This window comes from Cololabis saira, chromosome 11 (genome assembly GCF_033807715.1).
Source record: "Cololabis saira isolate AMF1-May2022 chromosome 11, fColSai1.1, whole genome shotgun sequence".
Lineage (NCBI taxonomy): Eukaryota > Metazoa > Chordata > Actinopteri > Beloniformes > Belonidae > Cololabis > Cololabis saira.
Genome location: NC_084597.1, coordinates 7742184 through 7748165, shown reverse-complemented (window position 1 = coordinate 7748165; position 5982 = coordinate 7742184).

Here is a 5982-nt window from a genome sequence, read left to right as displayed (position 1 = left end):
TTTTCTCCCTTCCTTCCTTCTTTCCTTGTTTTCTCCCTTCCTTCTTTCCTTCCTTCCTTCCTACTTTCTTTCCTTCTTTTCATTCTTCCTTCCTTCCTTCCTTCCTTCCTTCCTTCTTTCCTTCCTTCCATCCTTCTTTTCTCCATTCCTTCCTTCCTTCCTTCCTTCCTTCCTTCCTTCCTTCCTTCCTTCCTTCCTTCCTTCCTTCCTTCCTTCCTTCCTTCTTTCATCCTGCTCTCTCCTTCCTTCTTCCCTTCCTCTTTTCTCCCTTCCTTCCTTCTTTCCTTGTTTTCTCCCTTCCTTCTTTCCTTCCTTCCTTCCTACTTTCTTTCCTTCTTTTCATTCTTCCTTCCTTCCTTCTTTCCTTCCTTCCTTCCTTCCATCCTTCCTTCCATCCTTCTTTTCTCCATTCCTTCCTTCCTTCCTTCCTTCCTTCCTTCCTTCCTTCCTTCCTTCCTTCCTTCCTTCCTTCCTTCTTTCATCCTGCTCTCTCCTTCCTTCTTCCCTTCCTCTTTTCTCCCTTCCTTCCTTCTTTCTTGTTTTCTCCCTTCCTTCTTTCCTTCCTTCCTTCCTACTTTCTTTCCTTCTTTTCATTCTTCCTTCCTTCCTTCCTTCTTTCCTTCCTTCCATCCTTCTTTTCTCCATTCCTTCCTTCCTTCCTTCCTTCCTTCCTTCCTTCCTTCCTTCCTTCCTTCCTTCCTTCCTTCCTTCCTTCCTTCCTTCCTTCCTTCCTTCCTTCCTTCCTTCCTTCCTTCCTTCCTTCCTCCCCAAGTGGTCCTTGTCTCTTGCCAGTCTGTCATTATGAATAAGAATGTTCTTAATGACCTGCCTGGTTAAATAAAGGAGGATGAATGAATTAATATCAAATAAAGCGATATAATTGGGGTTTTTTCCCCTCTTTATCGTATAATGTTCACAAAGTGTAATGCAATTCATGTCATGGGTCGTGTATTTTGAAGGATCAAATCCTGAACATCCCATATTATCGATTTAGCGTGTGAAACAACCACAACCAAATTCACTCTATCCGGATGGAGCAATTTAACTGGATAGTTTTTATTTAAAGGTCGAAATGAAATAGAGTAACGAGGCTGTTTTTAAAATGTAAGGAGTAAAAAGTACAGATAATTGTGTGTAAATGTAAGGACTAAAAGTAAAAAGTCGTCTGAAAAATAATTACTCCAGTGAAGTATAGATAACCAAAATTTCTACTTAAGTAAGGTAACAAAGTATTTGTACTTCGTTACTTGACACCTCTGGTAAGACAACATTTTAAATCAAAGCTAATTTGATACATTGATCTATTTTCTCTATTTTCATACACAGAGCAGCGGTGATCTGAGCCAGTCCATCAGCAGCCATCTGGAGTGGTTGAGTCACCTGTCTGAGCGAGTGGAGAGTCTTCACATGAACACAACCGTCTTTGTTCAGGTGGGACACAATTGGAATTAGCAAAAGGATGTTTCTTAAAATAAATCTTGTTCTGTCGTTATTTGTGTGGCTCACAAAAGATAATCCACTTACTGAGGTCTGCATGCTGTTTCCTTCCTTAATGTGTCACTGGGGAAAGACATTTATGGAGAAAATGGTACTTTTCTTTTTTTCATCCCAACAGGATGTCAGAATTGGGGGAAAAAAAAAGCTGTTTCATGAACAAATCTGTGTATCATTCATTCATTTGTTTTTCAAAATAAAATCAAAAGTAAGGAAATGAAAAAACAACTAATTTTCTCAGTATTCGTTTCCTAACAACTCTTTTTTTTCAGTATTCGATTTTATCCTCAAATGAATATGGAAAAAACGGATAACCGCCATTTCCCGTTTTATTCTTTTTTGATCTGAAGCAAGTTCAGTGCCTTTCCCGTTGAAAAAAAAACGAAAACTGAGAAAATGAGTTGTTTTTTCGCTTTTTATTTTTGGTTTTATTTTGAAAGACGAATGAACGAATACATGGACAGAGGTGGACAGAGTACTCGACCCCAGTACTTGAGTAAGAGTACAAATACTACTGGTCAAAATTTACTCCGTTACAAGTAAAAGTAGCTCAGTCAAAATATTACTCGAGTAAGAGTAGAAAAGTAAATGCTTTTAAATTTACTTTAAGTAAAAGTAAGAGTAAGAATAAGAGTAAATTTCTTATTTTCCACATCAGTAAATTACTATATTTTTTCTAAATTAATTTAAGGATCTTTTAACTCTTGTTTCTGAGAATTAACTCTTTGAAACCAGCTTTAGGGAAGAAGAAAAAAGAGCAGAACTGAAAGTAACGAGTACTTTTCAGCCTTCCTAGAAATTTACTCGAGTAAAAGTAAAAATATTTGTCTTGGAAATGTATTCAAGTAAGAGTAATAAGTACCAAAGAAATCTAATACTCAAGTAAAGTACAAATCCTCTGGATATGTACTTAAGTACAGTACTCAACTAAATTTACTCCGTTACTGTCCACCACTGCACATGGATTACAAAGACATTTAGGGATAGTTGTGTTAAAATGCTGAAGTGGACTTACTTCATTTTTAAGTGTGTCATGGGAACAAATGTGAGGTGGATTGATGTCACTCATGTCTCTGTTTCCAGATGAACCCGAAACCTCGCACATGGACAGGAAGACAGGGGTCCAGACACGGTTCCCGCTGGGGACGTCCCCACCAGGCTGATGACGCCATGTCTGAGTTCGGATGGTCCCCGATCCGTACACGCCGCAACAGCGACGCTGCCTCTGAAATGTCTTGTAATTGGTGACTAGGCCTGTGTTGAAAAAATCGATTGTCCGATTTTAAATCGATTCTCATATTAATTCCTAAAAATCGATTCATATGTCTAAAGATCGATTTAAATTTTTTTTTTTTTTTTTTTTTTCATCATTACATTACAACTTTTGGTACTTTTTTGTTTATGCCCAAAAAAGGAATATTTTGTTGGACACGAGAATAACTGGTGCCATGTTTTTGCCTTTAAATATGTTTAAAGGTATGAAAATATTAAAGTTTTCAGTTATAATTGCATAAATTGTCTATATTTCTTTGCTTTAAATACTGTCTTGGGGTTACATTTGCATAAATGTTAAAAACCAAATTCTCATAAATGGGGAAAAAATAAAAGCGATTTCTTTTGTCCTCTGTTTGCTGCCCTGGATCTGTTTGGTAATTCTGACCCACCATGTTTCTGAAAGTAGTTCTATCAGCATTCTGGGAGCTGATTGATACTAGTATTAATATGTTGCATAACTACAGTCATATAATTCATGCAACAGCTGAAAAAACTGTTTTATTAACACTAACCCAAATCAATATCGGATCGAATCGAATCGGATCGTGATAATCGATTCTGAATCTTAAGAATCAGAATCGAATCGATTCTTGACATTTGAATCGATACCCAGCCCTATTGGTGACCATGAAATGTGTGTCATGTTTAAGATGCAAAGTAAGATAGAAAAAAAAACTACAATGTTTATATACACAGTGCCTATCATAAGTATTCACCCCCTTGGATGTTTTACCCTTTTAGTGCTTTCATAAATCAATCCTGTTCAATAAAATTTGGCTTTTTAGCACAAATATTTACTGGAAAAAACTCTTTAATGTCAAAGTGAAAACAGATTTCTACATAGTAATGTCAATAAAATAAAAATATATAAAGAAATATAATGGTTTGCATAATTATTCTCCCCCTTTTTAATTGAATGGTCTAATTCGATAGAGGTCCATCAAATTGTTTCCAATAGTCTCACAATTAGTGAAATGAAGATCACCTGAGTGGTGTGGGTGAGGTATAAAACACCTGTGTCTGAAGGGTCCAGACTGGTGGATCAGTACTCCTCGCTACCATTACACCATGAAGACAGAAGAACACTCCAAGCAACTCAGGGAAAGGGTTATTGAGAAGTACAATTCAGGGGATGGATATAAAAAAATTTCCAAGGCATTAAACATCCCCCGGAGTTCAGTGAAATCAATGATCAAGAAATGGAAGGAATATGGCACTTGTGTGAATCTGCCTAGATCAGGCTGCCCTTGTAAACTGAGTGACCGTGCAAGTAGGAGACTAGTGAAAGAAGCAACCAAGACCCCTATGACTACTCTGAAGGAGTTACAAGCTTCAGCTGCAGAGACGGGTGAGACTGTGCATATAGCAACTGCTGCCCGGGTTCTTCACCGGTCAAAGCTTTATGGGAGAGTGGCAATGAGAAAGCCACTGTTGAAGAAAACTCGTATTAGATCTCGACTAGAGTTTGCCAAAAAGCACGTGGATGACTTCATGGTCAAGTGGAAGAAGATTCTTTGGTCTGATGAGACCAAAATTTCGCTTTTTGGCCATCAAAACCAAACACTGCACATCACCAAAAACACACCATCCCCACTGTGAAGCATGGTGGTGGTAGCATTATGCTGTGGGGATGTTTCTCAGCAGCCGGACCTGGAAGGCTTGTAAAGATTGAGGGCAGAATGAATCCTGCAAAATACACTGACATCCTGGGGGACAATCTTATTCAGTCTGTAAGAGAACTACGGCTTGGGAGAAGATTTATTTTCCAGCAAGACAATGATCCAAAGCATACTGCAAAAGCTACACAGGAAGGGTTAAAAAAGAACCAGGTTAATGTTCTGGAGTGGCCAAGTCAAAGCCCAGACCTCAATCCTATAGAGAATTTGTGGCTGGACTTGAAAAGGGCTGTTCATGCCCGATACCCGCGCAACCTGACAGAGCTTGAGCAGTTTTGCAAGGAAGAATGGAGCAAAATTGCTGTGGGCAGATGTACAAGACTGATTGAGACTTATCCACACAGACTCACTGCTGTGATTGCAGCCAAAGGTGCATCTACAAAATACTGACTTGAAGGGGGTGAATAATTATGCAAACAATTATATTTCTTTATATATTTTTATTTCATTGACATTACTTTGTAGAAATCTGTTTTCACTTTGACGTTGAAGAGTTTTTTCCAATGAATTTTTGTGTTAAAAAAGCCACATTTTATTGACCAGGATTGATTTATGAAAGCACTAAAAGGGTAAAACATCCAAGGGGGTGAATACGTATGATAGGCACTGTATATATATAATCCATATATATATATATATAATCCATTAAAGCAATTTGTCACATTTTTAAAGCCTGTACTTTCAGTTTATTTTCTGTTTTTGTTGTTTTGTAACACTTACATAAGGAGAACTTTGCTGTTTCCATGTTTTTTTTAAATGTTTTTATTGACATTCACAACAAGAGTATACATAAGACTGAGAACAGTGTCTACAATAATGAGGAAATGTCGTATACGACATTAATACACAACAATCATCATCAACCAAACATGCTGGGGTTGACAGCAGGACGGAAAAAAATAAAATAAAACTTACTCAGTAAGAATATTGTAAGGTTTACATAGATTATAAGTTTTAACAGCTTGTTCATTCTTACAATCACAGAGGGAGAAGATATATTTAAAGTTCCAAAAAGTTTGGTTTCTTACCAGAAAATGTATATTTGTGCATGTAAAATTTTGATAAAATAATTAACAAATGAATCAAATCAAATTCAGTTCAATGTAACCAAACAAAACATTTTTCCATCATAAATAATTTTTTTTTTTTACATTTTTAAGGCCTGTACTTTGTTTATTTTCAGTTTGTTGTTTTATAACACTTAGATAAGGAGAACTGTTTCCATGTTTTTTTTGTTTTTTTTTCTTTTTCTTTTTTTTCTTGACAGATATACATATATATACAGAAAAGGTACAAAACTTCAGGATAAAATGCAGTTACAAATTAAGGAAAGTAAATTATATATCAAAATGAAATAGAAGGTTTGAGGTTTAAGGACTTGTGTTTAAAGAGTATATCCTTTTTGTTCCATAGCTTTTTCCCCAACATTATGCAGCGTCACTCTCCACCGCGTCATCAGTCACGTGTCTCGTGTGCGCTGCCTGATTGGTCCAGCGGGGGGCGCTGTCGGGCCGCTGTTAACAGCAGGTTATAAATA